This window comes from Colossoma macropomum, unplaced genomic scaffold (assembly GCF_904425465.1).
Source record: "Colossoma macropomum unplaced genomic scaffold, Colossoma_macropomum, whole genome shotgun sequence".
Taxonomy (NCBI): Eukaryota; Metazoa; Chordata; class Actinopteri; order Characiformes; family Serrasalmidae; genus Colossoma; species Colossoma macropomum.
In genome coordinates this window covers 21,471,766-21,492,512 of record NW_023494789.1, presented here as the reverse complement: position 1 = coordinate 21,492,512, position 20,747 = coordinate 21,471,766, and the positions used below count along the sequence as shown (strand labels likewise).

The 20,747-nt window shown below is 36.5% G+C and overlaps 1 protein-coding gene across 3 annotated transcripts in view; it reads right to left on the bottom strand.

Annotated features, from left to right (window-relative positions):
• Nucleotides 1-20,747, bottom strand: part of tns1a (tensin 1a) — a 240,106-nt gene that overhangs the window by 34,842 nt on the left and 184,517 nt on the right. The gene's annotated exons all lie outside the window — the stretch shown is intronic.

Genomic DNA, 20,747 nt, shown 5'->3' with positions numbered 1-20,747 from the left:
GCTCCACTCCTGCTTTAGAGAAATAAAATACAGGTGTTTCTGTTCATCCTTCCACAGTGAGAAGACAACTCAATGCTATGGATCTGAAGGGATGTGTAGCTGTCAAGATGCTGTTACTAAGAAAAATAAACAAAAACAAAAGAAGCTGCTGGATCATAAGAAGCAGAAAATACAACGAATGTCTACAAACGACCAGTGGATATCTGGAATAACATCCCTGCAGATTTCTTTGGAAAACTGAAAGGAAGTCTCCTGAAAGAAATGGACGCTGTAATGAAGGCAAAAGGTTAACATGCTAGATACTAAAAAATTATATATATTATTTTTAGATGTTGAATATTTTCTGTTATATTTACGTTTTCTGTTTTTTTAATGACACTCTAAAAAATAATAAACTTATATTTAATGATTGTTTTGACTGTAAATCAAATGAGAAAGTAAAGAAAGTGGGAACTATATTCTGCACAGTACTGTACATATTCAATACATGGATTTTAGCATGTTCTATTTGACTATGGAGGCCTAAGAGTATATGATAAATGATGCCTTTATCCTGAAAGAAAATGTAAAAAAAAATTTAATAATTGTCAATTTATGGAAGTTGTTAATTTGGCACTGGCACCGGCAGACGTGCGACGAGCAATGAACATCTGTGCTTCTATCTAAGAAGGCAGTATGTCCAAAGTATTTAGTGACTGGAACTTCAAAAAAACTCATTGTAGTCATTGTGTAGTGCAAATCACCTGGAAGTGCAGCAAGGCAAACCTTCAGACCTGCTCACTAATGATGCAACTAGTCCCACTGGGAAATGATGCCAATCCTGGCATCTGACCTTGTACTATGGTGTGGGTGTGTGTTTGTCAAGGAGGGGGAAATGCACTTTACAGTGCAACAGAAGGTCTACGTGTCATACGCTTCCCACTGAGAGATATGTTGCAATATGTGACAAGGACTACGCAGGATACAGGCTGGATCTCTGTGTTTACAGAGAGCTTTTAATGTGTTTACAAGCATTTACATAAAAAGGATCACAGGTTAAAACTCATACATACAATACATGCTCCCCAAACATGCATTTCTCTTTGTCTAATTTGAACACAGCAGATGGGTTTCAGCAATAATGATTAGTGGCATGCAGAGTGTGCTCCACCTTTAAGCGGTGGGCCCTCATGGTGCCAGTGCTAAAGTACTGAAGGCCTGCGTAGAACAGCTCTGTGGAGCTTCCAGTATTTTGGAAGACATCACATCTGATGAAGTCAGTTAAGAGTCTTGTCCTGGGTCACCTCAGAACACATGTGCGCGGCATTGGACCCCTTTCAGTTTGCAACTTTCGGTCGCATGTGTGAGGTGGAGGATGTTGTGATCTACCTGTTGCACAGAGCTCAATCACACCTGGAGACAGCAGGGCGCACTGTGTGTCATGTTCTTTGACTTCTCTAGTGCCTCCAACACCATCCAGCCCCTCCTGTTGAGGGACAAGCTGAGAGCAGCGCAGGTGGACACTGCTCTGGTATCCTGGATCAACTATCTGACCGGCCCCAGTATGTGTGGCTACAGAACTGTCAGGGAAGATAGTAAGCAGTACAGATGCGCCAGAAGGGGACTGTTCTTGCTCCCATTTTTCACTTTTGACACCTCTGATTTCATGACTCTGAGACATGTCACCTACAAAAGTTCTCAGATGACACTGTTATGTGGAATGGATTAAGGAGGGGAGGGAGGAGGAGTACAGGAGCCTAGTGGACAGCTTTGTGGACTGGTGTCAGCACAACCATCTCCAACTAAACAGCAGAAGTTCATAAGAATGTTCTTAAATACAATTCCCCAAAAAAATTAAGAAGTTCTCAAATATTTTTGAATCTTAATTATTTCCTAAAAGATTTTCTTATTTAGGCCATGTTGCATTTTATAGGTTACCAGTTTGTATTAACTGTTATGTTATTTAGTTTAATCCAGTTAGAGGACAGCAAAATGTTGGAAAACATCAAACTAAGCGTTAAAAAACTTTTTGCAAAAAAAACTGGAGGTGATGGTGGAAGAAATAGCCAACAGAAAAAAAATCCTGCTTGGAAAATACAATAGCTGTGGGGTGACAGTGGGCAGGAGTAGCAGAGGAAATAATACATTTAGATGCTTACCTTGACAACTCTTACATCTTAAGACAGGGGTAAGGTTATTGTAAGGTTAAGAAAACATCTAAGAATATAATGTTTTCAGGAATACCACTTGTTCTTAGAATTATTCTTAACAAAATAGCTAAGAAAGTTATTTGAAGAATAACAATCTTTCATATTTTTTTTAAAAAAAGCACACATTTAAGAAGATTTTCTTCCTTTCGCAGGTCATTCCTTTCTGCAGCCATCAGACTGTACAACTCTTCACTCTCATTCGTCAGTTACTCATGCATCATTGTACATCTATGTATCATCTGCACTGCACTTTATTACTGCTTATTCTGCACCGGTCATGCTCTTTTGCACAATACTATATTTATATACAACAGTATACTATATATACACAACAGTTCTGCTTCATGTACTTTATTTATTACTGCACAATAATACTGAACTGTAAACTACATCATCTGTGGATTACTGTTACTGTAACACTGCAACAGTAACTGTGACTTTTATTGTAGCAGTACTGGTAACTTCAATTTTTTATAGACAAGTGCAAGTTTTGGATTTTGTATATATATTTATATTGTATGGTTATAGCTATAGCCCTGTGATGGACTGACGACCTGCCCAGAGTGTATCCTGCCTTCTGCCCAATGATTGCTGGGATAGGCTCCAGCAGCCTCCGCAACCCAGAAGGATAAGCGGCTTAGAAAATGTGTGTGTGTATGTGTGGTTATAGTTGTAGTTATATTGTATAGTATTATTTCATGCTATACAGTTCCTTATACTATTCTACTGTTTTTACCTTACTTACGTATATTCTATGTTGGTCTGGTATGTATGCTGTTGGAACACTAATCTCATGCTGCCTAAGATTTCACAGACATGATGTTAATAAAGAGTGTTAGATTGTTAATTACTGCCAGGATTTCACATTATTTAACACTTGTGAAAACAATAAGGTGTTCCATCATTTTTTATCAAAAGTGGGTGAAATAGCCTAAACAGATGTTGTCACCATCAAAACATAATGAAATTAAATTCAACAAAGAAATTAGTAACTAAATATGAATGGCTAAAATGTAACTGAGTAAAAACAGATTCCTTTACTACTAATATACTTGAGTAGAAGTAAAAGGAAGAACACAAATCCATCAGTATTTTATTTAAGTACCTGTACATAAATAAAGTACACTACCTAGTAGCTAGAAAGTATTCCTCTTAACAGTCAACTCATCTTAGCACATATTCAGTAATAACATGGCAAATTACTGCTAAGTTGACATTGAGCTGTACTATTATGGGATGTACTAATATGGGATGTAACAGCAACTAAGAGTTAAAATGCATAAACAATTAAATAAAAACATTCTTTTATTCCAACAATTATGGCTGGATTTTCTTCTTCTGGCTGTTTAAAAGCTAGAACAGGGGGCATTGCAAAATAATTGAATTGTTTATTGGTATTACCAGGTCTGAATATTTTGTCAAGTTTGTGCAAATTATAAGCAGACTTAAACTGTAAAATGTGTATTTCCTTTTAAAAATGCTTACTTGAGATCTTCTGTGCATGTTTAGTGCATAACATTGTGAACAAATATGTTCACTAATTTTTATTTTTTTATTTTCTAAAACATATTTAAAGGTTGGGGGAAATAATATTTTTGTTCATATGTAAAATTACAGTACATTATTGGCTACTGAGATACAGGAGATTGCTGTATTTTAATTTCAGCTTGTTACTGTAAGTACAACAGCATCTTGTGGTCCAAGTGACTTAAGTCACTGTATAAATTAGCTATATTACTGTCATTTTCTGTGAATAGGGTACAGTAAATTACTGTGAAAGTAATGAAAATAATAGACAGTAATTTACTGTAATTTTACAGCATTTTTTTAACTGTTTAAAAAGTTACATTTAGCAAATAAACAGTAAATGTAGATTCTCTGTAGAAAGTGTGTACCTAATTGTAATTTAACCAGGGGCACTCAAACTGCATTTAACACTCATTAGATGTGTACTACACATGTTTGGTGACTCTTTTCTAAACCTTATCCAGCAGCCTAAATAGCTTGTCTGACGTGAATGTGCATGTAAGAGGAGTGGAATCTCGCTGGGGGCTGTCACAGAAGCCTGAAGTTCTGGGCCCCTGGAGAAAGGCGTCAGAGGCTCAAGCTGTAAAAAGCCCCCTGCTGTTCTTAACAGTCCTACTGAATCTCTGGGGTCCATTAGGCAAAGTTTCTGTTACAGCTTTAGACTACTTCTAATCTCCGGCCTAGCTCCCAGCAACAGCCAAAGGCAGAAAAGCACCTCGATAAACAGCTCCTGCTGAAGGGACAACATGCCTTCATGCTCATCCCACTGCTGTATGAGCTGGTAAAAAGCTATTCTGTCTGACTCATAGCCCTAACACCTGTGCCATGTCGCAGTAGAACTAATCATTGTGATGCTCACTCATTATCAAATTATACACACATATGAAGTACTTCTATGAGTAATGAGTAATAATACCAGCAGCAGCAGTGTAAACGTAATGAATAGGGAATACAATATGACTCAAAAGTCCAGTTTAACAGTAGCTCTTATTCAAATGTATAGATTTCCAAACTCAAAGTGCTAATTTCTGACAGTTCTGACACCTTGCACTGGTGTGGCTGGCCAATTTAGTGGCTTATCTACTAAGAATTTCCATGCAAAAGAATGTAGCAGCAACTTTGTAATTAACATATAAGCAGCGTAACATAAACGTGTTTAACTCATATGCTTTTTGTATGGAAGCCTGTTTTTGCCAGATAGGAGAAAAAGCCACACCTCAAACCACACGTTATAGCACTAAATAGTGTGTAAAATAGTGCACCACCATTAGAAGAGCATTCATTAGTGTAATATGTAAAGTACAGAAGTGCATGGCTTGGGACTCATTTAGCATTCTCTGATTCTGGTTCATTAGCTTATAATTAGGTTAAAATAATTACTTATTTAATATAATAAATAATAAGTAAAGAACAAGTGTGTGATTACTTCAACATAATAGAAATTAAGATATTTGTTGCAACATAAATAAGTTGACCTAAGTAATTACTTAAACTGTTCAAACTGCTTAGTGGTTTCAGCTGGACTTAAGTTCTGTGCTGAGTGCATTTAGAATCTGAGTGATATTGTAAAATCCCTGTTTAATTTCACTGAGTGTAAAAATATACCCACACTTACTAAAACCAACTGGTTCAGTTTGTTTTAATGTCATCAAAATAAGAATAACATGACATGGTGAGGATTCACAAAAAGGTACCATTAAATACCAAGGAAATTTCTCTTTTCTCTCATCTGTAACAATGTCAGCCATGTTAGTGGCAAAAATAAACAAGCTTTTCTCAGGTGTTCAATAATGCACAGTCAGTATTTGCTGTCAGTCTTAGTAAATCAGAACAAGATCTTCATTATAATGATCTCCTCTCAGCAATGAAGCAAAAGTGAAAAAAGCTAAAGAGCTGTTGCTCCTTTTAGGTGAATCACTATGGTCACTTTTTAATGACAAAACTGACCCAAATTTGATCCCAAAACTGTAATTTTGTAACTTTGCAACATGGAACCACAAATGACTGAACCACAATTTGAAATAATTATGACGTGGTGCTATATATGGAAATATTTCAAACAAAAAGATTTGTAAATGTGTGACATTGTTATTCTGTAGGTAAACTGGCAGTATCATGCTGTTTTGAGTTAGAGGTGCAGAAATTTTAAGCAGCAAATAAGTGACGTACACAGCGACGTCATGCAGAATAATATGCCTTTTTTATTTTACATCAAATGTGTTACATAACATGTAGCGACCACTCAGATGGTTTACACAACCGTATACAAAATTTACTCCTGGTCAAACACTGTCTACTGAAAGCACACTTCAATGTTTATTTGCTGTAACGAACATACTGGGAAAAATGTAAACTTAAAATGTGACCTGTGCAAAGCTACACGTTTTATGTTTTATTTATTTATTTTCCAATATATTAAACCCAGCAAATAAACAGAACTTCTGCACTAAAATTAGCAGAAAAATTATATATTTAGGTGTGTTCTCCATAGAGGAGGTTAACTTATCAATTAGAAAAAACTAAACATATAACATAAATATATAACTAGCTGTACATAATAAAGGATTTGTTTAAATGTGGATATTCAATTATCAAAAATGGTTATAGTGCCCATCCACACTAAACTGGCTTTATTTGCTTTGGAGATAGATGTCCTTGCCACTGGCTATTGTGAGTAATGCCACTAGTAAGGCCATCAGGTTAATTTCTGCAGACAGTCATGATCATATGCAGTAGATTTAACATCAGCTTACATTTTAGGCACAGACTTGCAGATCAGATGCACACATGTAGACACCACCCCAGCCCAGCCAGACAGTCTGGATCATTTGAAGAGAACACTTTATAAGTAACAGAGCAGTGTGTAGGAACCACATATGAAGTGTTGAACAAATGGCCCATAACTCAGAGGAAATGTTTATGAGAAAGAGGTGGCCATGAGAAGCGAGGTAGCTTCCAAGAAGCCATAATATATAGATGTGTATTTACTGACCGAAGCCAGAGGACAACTGGACAAATACATGTGCATAATTTAAGTGCTTATAAGTAGGGCCCAATCGACATATTGGTTGGAAAAGTTAGATGACTGAATGGCAACTGCACAGTTTCATCCTCATAATTGAAATGTTAACATGTTAACAAATTCATTCAGAGTGGTTTGATGTGAAATGTGGCATTTTAGAGGAACTTACAGAGTTAAAATGGCTCACAGTTGTGGTGATAGGAACCAGATGTGTTTAATGTCTTTAAAAGCTAACTTATTTAAAGTTATTACATGAAATGGTTACGAATATACTGCTTGATGTCTGACCTTATTTTATGATAGTTTTAGGGTAAAAAAAAACAAAAACATGTTTTTCTAAACATTTCTGGCAGAGATAATCCCCAGAGCGGTATGTGCAGGGTAAAATTGTCCCCATTATTGTGACCATTCTCACCACTATTTAACCATTTTACCACTTTCAACATTAAATATAAAAACTCAGAAAACATATGTAGGTTCACTGGTCATTTTGGTAAATAACTAGAATGGCTACATTTGTGAGGTATATATTGTGACCCCTGGTTCATATCACCATCACTGCAAATGAATCCCAGACATTAAGCTTCTTTATAGTGAATCATTTTGCATCAAACCATTCTGAATGACTTTGTTTACATCTCAACTATTGAATTATGCAGAAATTTTGAAAAATTGATGGAATTCCTACCTAACACAGCTTCTGATTACCAAAGCATTTCAGAAATTGGAACTGATTGTGTTAAAATACATATTTCATTATACAGTGGTTCAAACCACATCAGACTGGTTGAGAAGTGTTCTGCTGGTATTGTTACATCTAATAACATCATGGTTCATTCATACTTGCATCACTATAACCACTAATTATATCTCAACAATTGAATTAAACACAAATTATGAAAAATCTGTGCAATTCCCTTTTAAGGCCCAACAGATTTATCGGCATCTGCAAAATTCCTGCTAGGAAAAAAAATGATATTTGCATGAATGAACAGATTCATATTATGCTAGAATGAACAGATACCTCTACTGTGAAGAGAAACACTCGCATCTGAGTATTTTCTTTCGGATATTAGTTGTGAATATCTAATAGAGTTCGTTTGGCTGTATTATTACTACTCAGTACTTAGACCAAATATCCACGTTCAAAAGTAGTTGTTGGTTTCAGGTTAGTGGCCAGTGACCCCTGCTGTTAGCTGGCCAAGTGTGACTCAGTCTAACTAGCAACAGCCACGGCACTGGGTCAGGGCCTGCAGGTGATGTCATAGGTGAGTGATGCCAGAGTATAGGAGGGACAGCAAGACAGGGGAGGGTCATTCCAGGAAGGAAACAGATCTGCAGTGAACATGGCAACTATGGAGCCGGGCATTTGAATCGAGTCTGATGACAAGTTGGAGCCGGCCTGCTTCCACTGGGGCTCCTCATCCCTCTCCTGACTCCCAATTCAAAATGCAACACATTTTAGCAACAGAACATGAGAAGAAATGATTTGCTTAGAGCCACCAAATTTATATTTGTTACAAATGTACGATTATTATTAGCGATTTCTTTTAATAAACTTAGTTCTAGCAGCTTAGAATAAAGAAACCACTTACTTAGCAGTTGGTTATGGTGAATAAACTATGTTGTTATCACAAATAACAACGCTAGTAGAACATCTTTAAACCTGTCAGATTTTGTGGGTAGAAAAATTTACTTTAATTTATTCTCTTCCAATCTACATTATGCTTTTGTTACCAGAGGCCTTGTTAAATTGGTAAATTTCACCAAATTTTCAACATTTCTGCATAATTCAATCATAGATATGTAAACAACTTATTTAGTGGGGTTTCATGCGACATAGTTCACTGTAGAGAAACTTGGTGGTGGTGATAGGAACCAGGGGTCACGATGTTGACAACCCAATTACAGTCATTTTGTTTAATATCCAAATGACCACTGAACCTATACGTGTCCCTTGAGTTTTATATGTAATGTTGACCCTCATACATTAGTAGCTTATCTGAAAAAACAGTTCTACATGTACCTCTAAGCTATGAATGGATTAAAAAATTATCTTATCTTAATGTTGTCATAAAGCAACATCTCTATTTCATGTAACAGTTTGTTGTCAGGGGGCTTTTAGATGCATTAAACTTTTCAGACATCTGGTTCCTATCACCTCCACTGCAAACACTCGTGACCCTGGAATGGAGCACTTCACTCTGCTTGACTTTATGTCTTTATCATTTAATTATGCAGAAATGTTGACAAATCAGTGGAATTCATGTTAATGCTTTGGTTACCAGCAAGCCCCATGAGATACCTTTTTTAATGTGATTTTAAAGTGAAAAATTGAATCCCAGTGAACGTATGATGCTATATCACGTCACATGTATATATAGGTATAGAGAACAAGCTTAAAGAAATGCAGCAGTCGGAAAAAAAGGTGGTAAGGTGATAGACATAGACACAGACAGACAGACAGGGTGACTGACTGAGTGACAGACAAACAGAAAGGCATGTGGAGAGTAAATATAGTGTAGCGTTTATGAGGGTGGGGGAGTGAAAAAAAAAAAGAAAATTCGGTTGTAAGAACATAGAAAGAACTGTGGCTGAGAGTGATGTAAGAAGGGAGGGAGGGAGGGAGGGAGGGGAGAGAAGGAGGCTGCGGGGGTGCCAAACCTGCTCTTACTGCTCAACTCTGTCACATGTTGCTCTAATTGGAGTGCACTCTCTGCATGTGAGGCTTGAGGTCAACACTGTCATCAGCACACATGCACACACTGTTCCCTCTTCCAACCTCACCCTACAACCTTTCCTAAAATTTTTAAACTTCTACTCTAACTTTCAAAAATATTAGATGAATTCATAACAACTTAGAAATCTGTATAACATCAAGAATGAAGGTACAATGAAATGAATATCCAGAATGCCTTCAGTCTAGGCCATAAATATCAAAACTCTGTCAAAAAACAAGGGAGAGAAAACATTTCTATGGTAATGCTAACTTCTGTTACCGCCCCTATGAGATTCTAGTAATATATTAACGCTAAGCTAACAGTGATTCACACAAACATTTTTGGCCAATCTAGATTAATCGTGAACACCTGAAGCTTGTAAAAGGCATTCCATGTTTTACACTAAGCTACACTAAGTAACGTTAAAATTTATTCTATCTTGTAGCAGTTTTACAATGACTTCTGGTGTTGCTGTTGTTTTCCATTTCTAACATTTGACTAAAACACACTGGTCAAGCCACCACTCCTACTCACAATCAGTGACATATCTTGGAGTCGTTTACCTCAAAACTGCCCCAAGAGCATGTGACTCTGGAAAACTCTTACTAAGGAGTTTTCTTTTGCATCTCAGTTTGTTGCTATTAAAATTATGTCAATGTTGTGAAAATTAATAAATTAAATTACGTTGTAGCTACTTTAACTTAAAAGCTCAGGTTTTTGCAACAATGTAGTCTGTGTGGTGTATACTAACACTTTGCTAAACATGTATTCAACTTTATGTATAATTCAGACAAACTAAAAAACGTTTCACAACTTAATTCAGGCAACAAGGTACCCCAAATAGTTTGAGTAAACTGAACTTTTCAGGGTTGACAATGCAAAAAATAATAAATTCGATCCAGTCCTGTAACAAATCTAGCCTGAAATAGCTAAATAGTTTAGATGCTTGTCTTAGGTAAAATCGTTCACAAAAACAGCTCATTTTAAAGCTTAGTAGTTTTTAAAGAATAAACATTAGATTGGTATCAGTATCAGCTGATACTTGAGGTTTCAATATCAGTATTGGAAAATAAAAGTGGTATCAGTATTTACAGAATATTATTCATCAGTGAGTAATTAGTTGTTGTTCTTAAAAACTTGAAACATTGAGTAAAACATCTTAAAAACTTTATATATAAGTTATGTCTGAATACAATAAGAATTTTACAAATGAATGTGAACCATCACATCTCCATTCACCACCCAACACCAACCCCAATGTACAGCTCTGCTCAATGCATATCATAGTGAGAACGCATTGTTTCATGTGTATCAGGGACATTTCCAGTAGAACATAATAAGAGTGTGCAGAGTTGGAGCAGTGAAACTCTGGTCTTGGCTACACCACTAAACTCCACCTGAACACCTTCTTTTCAGGCCATCCTATCACTCATAAGTCAGAGCGAATAACCCCCAGTTTGAAATGAGCATTTCTATTCAAGCTTAAGTGATCTGGAGAAGTAACCAAAGTGGGGTTTGAATAGCTGTGGGCTATCAACAAGCGCATAAAAATTACTGTTCAGTCTGTTTAGAGAAATGTTCCCCGGCGTTGAACGACGCATCCAGAGCTCTGTGCATGAACTGTTTGTTGTAAACATTCTGTTGACATGGAAACAAAACCATTCAGCTTGCCTTAAAAATGAGCAAGAAAAACCTCCCCCTGTAATTAATCGAAAAGAGCCAGACCGCATACTTCATTGAAACCTCAGAGCAAAAAAAACCCCTTTCACACAGTGCCACAGAGCTGACAGCTTCTGTCCAGAAGCGCATCCAACTAAGCATGCATTCAAACTAAAATATACTGAAAAAGAACTTTTTAGAAATAACAATATGTAAAATATGACCTACGTATATTATCAAATAATGTACATATTGTTGGTGTCGGACCTTACAGGAGAATAACAAAACATTATAACGTTATTTCAATGCAAGTTAATGTAACAAAAGTCAGTTTGGACTATTTCTGTTCGGTCCTTTTATCATGAAATCTTAACACAGTATAAATGGCAGATGGCATTTTCAAACTATGATTTTTTTTTTAAACGACCAAAACTGAGGTTTTGCTCTGATAGTGATGATATACTTGAAATCATTTTGCATAATAATTGCTGTTTCTTTATTGAATAATAACATATGCAGTGCAGATTGAAATACTCTCAGCTAGACACAAACATATTTTAAAATGTTTTTTTCAATATTTCTTGTATTTTAAGAACATAAAGGAATTTAAATGATAACTATATATAGTGAAACTCCAGTTCTAGTCATTTCTTGAATTATTGATTTGATGGTGACTTTTCAAATATAAGATATTCTGGATATTAACTTTATTCTAAATAATTGAAACATAACAAGTAGAGGAGCAGAGTAACAGAATCATTTTATACAACAGATCTGGTGTAATCTACTGACAACAGCAATTCCAAACTTTGGAATGACAGAGAACCAAAACCTCTGGAACTGTACAGGAGAGTAAAAAAACATTCTAAATTTTATTATACATTAAAGTGAAATTCAAAATCTTTGCATAATACAGTGGCTTAGATGTAAACAAAGTCATTCAGAGTTGTTTAAAGTGAAATGGTTCATTGTAGACAAACTTATTGACTTATTGATTTCTTTGCAATGGTGCTGATAGGAACTAGGGGTCATGATGTCTACAACACAAATATAGCCATTTTATTTACTATCCAAAATCCAATTAAATGTCTCATCTGAGCTTTTATATGTATGTTGACAGATAGATAAACATCTAAAAAAAAAACAGCTTTTCTTTGGGAAAAAGTTCTGCCTTACAATGCCCTGCATGTACCTCCCCACCATGAATGGATTTTAAAAAAGTACATTTTAGGCCAAAATGTATCTCAAAATCATTGTACAAAGCAGTTTCTATCACGACTGCGAACAATTCTGCATTTCTGTAGAACGTAGCAATTTACATTAAACCACTCTGAACAACTTTGTTTATATCTTACTGACTTAATTATGTAAAATGTTGAAAAAGTTGTGAACTTTCCCTTTAATGTAATGATGTATTTATGTACAGGTAATTTTGGACAATTTCTATTGGTTTATTCGCCATCAAATAGCAGCTGGTGCTTTCAAATGGTGTAAAACGACTACTGAAAAAGTAGGAGCCCCAAAGTGCTGATTTGACAGCCACAATATAAACATATGCGCTCTATACAATAACACTGAAACAATACAAAAAGGTTCACAGTAACAGTGAACACACTTCAGATTGCAATCAACACCACAAACACTGATCGACACAATCCAGTGCTACAGATATAAAACCTTTCACTGAATTATTACTCTAAACACACACAACACATACACATAATACACACACACAGCTCACCAGTTCCTAAAGTCCAGCCTGAGTCTGTGTCTCTGCAGAGAGCTCATTCTGTGTAGTCAGTCCATGTATACACCCTCACTTCAATCACTGCACTGTCAAAGACTTCAGCTCTCTCTCTCTCTCTCTCTCTCTCTACCACACACTTCCCTCTCAGTCATTCTAAAAATGCTAGCAGCCAAATATGGGAGCCCTGGCAGTAAACAAGGCCTGGTGGTGGTCATACACCCTGCTGCCACTGTCATACACTCACACACACAAACGCCCTCACGTACACACACACACACACACACACTTATGAGCAGCTACTGCTCTGAGATAAATGCATGTCTACAGCCATTGCTTAGTTTTACACACTTCTAAGGTTTTTATCTGTATATATCTGTATATATATATATATATATATATATATATATATCACACTTTAAAATATCAGCCATTGACAAATGCTCACTTATCACCATAGGGGAACCCTCAGGGTAGTGTTGTAGTGAAGACCATTAGAGGTGAGTTTGAGCCAAGGCCAAGACCAGATTAAGATTTTTTCTGAATAAAAACAGAAAACAAAGAAGAAATGTATTTAAAAAAAAATAAATTTGATTGTTGTTAATTGTTCATTATGATTTGCTATACATGGCTATAAATTAATAAATAATTCATAATACATTTTGTAAAATATAACATTACATAATATATAGCCTCTAAAATATTGCTAATTATTAAATTATATTTGCATTAAAACTTTTGTAAACAAATGATAGTGAGATTATTATCTGTCTCTTCTCTGTAAAACATTCTAAACCCAATTTAAAGACAACGGAATATAAACCAAACTACCAATTTTTATTATTAAATGAAAACTTACATTAAAATAATATTGTGATTTGCCCTATTTAAAATTTGGAACCAACAAACATCAGCAAACAAATAAATACCCAGTTAAACCACCAAGAAAAGATCAATTACAACCTTAACTAGCAATGAAACTATTTTACTTAAGCATGTAGAGAAATGACTTTTATTGTTTGAAGGAATTGCTGATTTTAATGATGACAGAAAAAAAGTTCAGTTTCCAGTTACCTCAGATGGAGAAACTGCCCCTGGCTGGTCTCAAGAACAATTTCTGAGTCTGCCTTACCCCGAGATCATTATTTTAAGGTTTCAAAACCAGATGTGAATACTACATCACTACCTAAAGACTACTGACTTCATGTGAATTAAAATATACATATCTGTAATTTTTGGGGACCAGTCATGTTGTAAAGTAGCCTTGATCAAATTCCTCTAAATAGGCATTCAGAGCAAAAATCATCACATTTTGCAGTATACTTCTAAAGATATTGAGCTTTTTTCAAGAACCCATAAAGCTTGATTCCTACATCTCCCAGATTCCAATTGATATTAAATTAACATTGAAATAATGAAATTATTCTGAGTCAGTCAATATGTAGACTTGTGCTGCTAAACGTTGTGCATGAAAAAATCTTTATCAAGAGATAACAGTTAGAAACTACGGCTATAAATAACCCAAACTGCATTTGTATTGGGAAACATTGGCGTGTGTCTTCAAAACACTTCAAGGCAAAAGATTTCAAGAAAGATTTAACGCTTGGACTTTTGAACAGCATCAGATCCAAACTAAAACTCTTGCCATAGACACTCGGCAGAAACAGAAAACCTGAGCTGAGGTAGGCTGTCTGTAAATAAGCTAAGCCTGGAAAGGAAAATTTCTTCACAACATTAGAAAATGTTTGTCTCATCTCAGTAGAGGCAAGTTTTTTTTCGAACCTCTGGAGATTTCAGTTTAATTGAATCGACATTCTTCTTACATTTGAATTATTCAAGCACTGTAGTAATACTCTTTTAATTCATAAATTACAGTAGAATCTAGGTTGATCTAGACAGTCATTTCATATCACAGCACTCTGAATGACTTTGTTTACATCTAAATGGTTTAACCACCTAAAATCCCAGGCTTATTATCTGCCTTCTGGAAGTCCTACATGCATAACAAGCAGTAGTCTAACCATTCAGTCAGAACTGAAGAACTGGAGGCACCTGTATGCCAGAGCTCTTCACTGAAACTGCAATATACAAGGCAAACTATACACTAATGTCTGTTACAGGATTTAAATAAAATATATGTAATGTCTTTTAAAAGCTTCAAATGTCTGTATTTAATCTGGAACAGCCAAATGTTCACAAGCATTAGCTTAGCGCTAACATACTATTAGACTATTAGAGGAGGTGAGCTGACATGTACAACCTAAACTGAAGGCCTTGCTTTAATAAAATAATCACAGTTTGCCACTGCTTGTCACACAACACTACTGTAACTTGTAAAACATTCTTAAATTCAATGTACTTTTTTATAAATTGTTCACAAATGTACATTTGTGCCACAATGTGATGCCAGTTGGCTTTGAAAATGATGGAAAATAGAGTTACAAGGTTTTAAAATGATAGCAATGGTATGTAAAATTGGCTGGTAACACACTGACATATAAACCATTTTTGCTACCTACATCACAAGCGTTAGCTCATGTGCAGGACACTCGTATTTAGCAATTGCTCAAGAGTTTGTGATGCAAGCCGCATGGATGATCTAATTTGGTGGCACCAACTGCCCTGTAGGGGTCTTAACCTCAGAGACAGCTGCTTGAATAGCCAGCTATTACTGGAGCTGAGCAAGCACAGTTAGGGTACCCTGTCCACAAGACCTTGTGATCAAGCAGTCTAACCAGGTTTCAGTCAGTTGTTGGAAAACAATAGTTGAAGCTCAATGATACTGCTGAAACAGTTACTATAAAACTGCAACATAAAAGATAAAATATATCTTCTGCAGGCTTCAAATGTATGGAATGTCTTTTATAAGCTTCACAACTCAGAGTCCACTCTATAACAGTCTATGCATGCTAGCAGAAATGAGGATTATCATAGAAGTGTTCTTTTTAGGGTCCAACCACGCAGTGCGTAGGACCCTATTGTTTTTGCTCAGATTTTTAGGGTCCAAGCACGCAGTGCGTAGGACCCTATTGTTTTTGTTAGAATTTTTCTTCTTCTTTTTCTTCTTCTTCTTCTTGTTATTATTATTATTCTTTTTCTCCTGAAAAACGTGTTGTGGAGAACAGACCGTAACGCCTAGAGACACCAAACTTGGTGACTAGATGTAGTTTGTGTGCATCTCGCCAGGCAACAAAAATGACCCAGATTGGCCAAAGGGGGGGCGCTATAGAGCATCAAAACACGTTTTGCTTCATAACTTCTACACCATGATGTGTAGAGACAAAATTCCGCCCACTTCGATTTTTTGCTAATTTGCATAATATGCAAAACCTACTTTTGCAAACTAGTTCTAGGCTTTTCACTCAATCCTCATGTGTCTGGTATCAGAAAATTCAGAAGAGTCTGAACCTCAATAATTATCAAAAACATGTTGACTTTTGTAAACAATATGGCTGCCATATGCTAATGAACCCTTCTGAAATAGCTCATAATTCATTTAAAACTCTATAAGTGGAGAATGTTTCTGCCTTAAACATTGAAACTTTACATGCACATTAAGGCCAAGATTCTGTGTTAGCCTATTAATTTTGGTGGGAATACGTCATTAGGGGGCGGGGCAAATGCCAATTAACTGTTTCTCAGCATCCGTGTATCCTTGAAGGACAATTTGATTCATTGAAATTTATGGCCGCCATCAGCCAATCAGCATTCAGCAGGCTTTTGACAGGCTTAACATTGACCAATCATGACGAAACTTGAATGGTGTCTACATGTAGCCCCTTTCTAACAACCAGTGAAGTTTCAAAAGATTTGGCCACTAGGGGCGCTATTCATGAAAAATCATATATTATTACATGATATGAACATATTATTACTAATTTTGACCCATGCTCTGTATGAATCTTATGTAGTACATTATGCCAAACAATTTTACCATTGCATGTTTATTATGAAAATGCATAGCTTTTTGTAATCGTTAACTGTTTAAAACCATGCTTTTCGAGCTAGTCTCTGAGTTTTAATCCAAACTTCTCAAATTTGGTCTAGAAATACTCTGTGGCCTCTCTAGGAAAATAATTACCAAAAAAATATTGACTTTTTCACTCAACCTGGTGTTGCTCCTTCAATACATCACTGCGGCCATGGCATAGCCAGCTTGATTTGCTATAACTCATCAGTCTTTGGTTGTATCATCTCAAAACTTTGAGCACTTACATCTATTGAGACTCAAACAGGGTGTGACCTTTAGAGGGCGCCTTAGCTGTCAAAAACCTCAAAAATCATTAAAGATGCTATTACAGTGTTATTACAAAGTCTACAGATAAACACTATGCCATTTGATTCAGTTCACTGACCTGAATAACTTTGTAATTACATGTCATGTCAAATATTTCACTTCTTGTCTAGTATTTTGAATTATTCCTTTAACAATTACAGCTTATTATACTAAGGTCAAAAGGTCAGTCTGAACATAACTCAGTGAACAGCTTTGATCAAGTTCCCTGATCAATTATCATAACATGTGGAGACCTTTTGACCAATTCTAAACCACTTTCAGTGAGCTCCTCTGTGCCAAAAGGGCCCCTTATGAGTGCACTGGGTCTCATTATGGCCTGATTATCAAAGCCTTAAACATGGAGAAACAAAACCCCTTGCAAACACAACTATGACAGAACTTTTACCATTGCTCATGTATTTTTGACATCTGTGTTGATATTCCTTTGCATTTTCTACAAACCTTTGTAGATCAGTCCATAGAAATGTAAACATATGTTGACAGTAAAATGGTTCATGACAAATGAAGGCCTTTTGATGAACTCATTTCAGCCTCTATGCCTATAAGGCCCAAAACTGCATGAGGCCTGATTAGGCCTATTTGGCTCAAAGTGCATGAGAGCTTCTTGTGCTTATGGGTGCTTGGACCCGCTCATTGCCGCTTGCGGCAATATTTAGGGTCCAAGCACGCAAGTGCGTAGGACCCTATTGTTTTTGTTAGAGTTTTTCTTATTATTCTTCTTCTTCTTATTAGGGTCCAAGCACGCAAGTGCGTAGGACCCTATTGTTTTTGTTAGAGTTTTTCTTATTATTCTTCTTCTTATTATTATTAGGGTTCAAGCATGCAATGCATTGAACCCTATTGGAATTGTGAGAATTTTTCTTATTAGGGTTCAAGCATGCAATGCATTGAACCCTATTGGAATTGTGCGGATTTTTCTTATTATTATTATTATTATTCTTTTTCCGCCCTGAAACGGAACGCACAGCCCAAACCCTAAGTCCTAGAGACACCAAACTTGGTCAATAGGTAGTAGTCCCTCCCGCTACTCAGGCGCAAGAAATCAGCCCAGTCGGCCACAAGGGGGCGCTACAGCGCAGGTCAACGCGTTTGGGTCTATATCTCCTAAACCAGATTTTTGCCAGACAAACCATATTTTTTTTCTGGTTCTATGGGTCCAAATAAACCTTTTGGCTATTTTGATTATTCAGCTCTGCCCACTTAGATTTTTCGCAATACTGCAAAATGTGCGAAACCTACTTTTGTGTACTAGTCCTCCAATCTTTGCCCGATCCTCATGTGTTTGGTGTAAAAAAATTCAGAAGAGTGTCCTGGTCAATAATTATCAAAAACATTTTAAGTTTTCCATACAGCATGGCTGCCATATGCAAATGAACCCTTCTGGATAAATTCAAAATAATTCAGAATTAATTGAAAAATCTCTAACTCAAGAATCCTTCAGCCAAAAAATTTCAAACTTCAGAGGCCATGTCACTAGCCCATTCTGAGGTAGCCATTCGATTTTTGTGCGCATAAGTAATTAGGGGGCGGAGCAACAAAAACAGGGCATTTTCTCTGCAGCCGTACAACCTATCAAGCTCAAACTTTGCACGCAGCATCACTGGGCCAGATTACAAGTGCGACTATAAGGACATGTGGATACATTGAAATTTGTGGTCGCCATCGGCCAATAAGCATTCAGCAGGCCATTTGACAGGCTTAACATTGACCAATCATGACGAAACTTGACTGATGTCTATATGTAGCCACTTTCTAACAACCAGTCGAGTTTCAAAAGATTTGACCACTGGGGGGCGCTATTTCAAAAAATTACACATTATTACATGTTATTACAATATTATTACAATTTTCACCAAAAGCCTATTGTATTACCATGTGACAAACAATTTTGCCAATAAATGTTTATTAAAAATCTGTATCCTTTTTTTGTAATAGATAAATGTTTCAAAACCCTACTTTTTGAACTAGTCTCTGGATTTTGATCCAATCTTTTCAAAATTGGTCTAGAACAACTCTTTGGCCTCTCTACGTAAATAATTATCAAAAACATTTTCACTTTTCTACTCAGGGTCATGTGGATCAATCAATTATTTCCTGCATACGTGGCATTGTTAGCTCGATTAGCTATAACTCACCAGTCATTGGTCAGATCATGTCCAACCTTTGAGGATTTATACATATTGAGATTCTAATAGAGTATGCCAAGTTTGGTCCAGATTGGCCTTTGGGTGTGCCTTAGCACTCAAAAACACTGAAAAATCAATTAAAATGCTATTACAATGTTATTACAAGGCCCACATATAAACAATTGGTGTCATGTGACTCAGTCCCCTACGATGAACAACTTTCTAATTACATGTTATGTCAAAAATTGCACTGCTTGTCTTTTATTTTGGCTTATTCATTCAAAGATTTCACTATACAAAGACTTACTATACAAAGGCTTGAGGCCTGTTTAGGCCTAATATAATAGAAGGCTTAAGGCCTTTTTAGGCCTAATGGGTGAAACCAAAAGCTTGAGGCCTTTTTAGGCCTAAAGGCCTAAACCAGAAGCTTGAGGCCTTTTTAGGCCTAATGGGCTAAACCTGCAGAAGGTCCCGTACTGCTGTTGCGTGCTTGGACCCGCTCATTGCCGCTCGCGGCTATATTTAGGGTTCAAGCATGCAATGCATTGAACCCTATTGGAATTGTGCGGATTTTTCTTATTAGGGTTCAAGCATGCAATGCATTGAACCCTATTGGAATTGTGCGGATTTTTCTTCTTATTATTATTATTATTCTTTTTCCGCCCTGAAACGGAACGCACAGCCCAAACCGTAAGTCCTAGAGACACCAAACTTGGTCAATAGGTAGTAGTCCCTCCCGCTACTCAGGCGCAAGAAATCAGCCCTGTCGGCCACAAGGGGGCGCTATAGCGAAGGCCAACGCGTTTGGGTCTATATCTCCTAAACCAGATTTTTGCCAGACAAGCCATATTTTTTTCCTGGTTCTATGGGTCCAAATAAACCTTTTGGCTATTTTGATTATTTAGCTCCGCCCACTTAGATTTTTCGCAATACTGCAAAATGTGCGAAACCTACTTTTGCGAACTAGTCCTCCAATTTTTGCCCAATCCTCATCCATTTGGTGTAAAATAATTCAGAAGAGCCTCAAGGTCAAAAATTATCAAAAACATTTTAAGTTTTCCATACAACATGGCTGCCATATGCAAATGAACCCTTCTGGATAAATTCAAAATAATTCAGAATTAATTGAAAAATCTCTAACTCAAGAATCCTTCAGCCAAAAAATTTCAAACTTCACAGGCCATGTCACTAGCCCATTCTGAGGTAGCCATTCGATTTTTGTGCGCATAAGTAATTAGGGGGCGGAGCAACAAAAACAGGGCATTTTCTCTGCAGCCGTACAACCTATCAAGCTCAAACTTTGCACGCAGCATCATTGGGCCAGATTACAAGTGCGACTATAAGGACATGTGGATACATTGAAATTTGTGGTCGCCATCGGCCAATAAGCATTCAGCAGGCCATTTGACAGGCTTACCATTGACCAATCATGACGAAACTTGACTGATGTCTATATGTAGCCA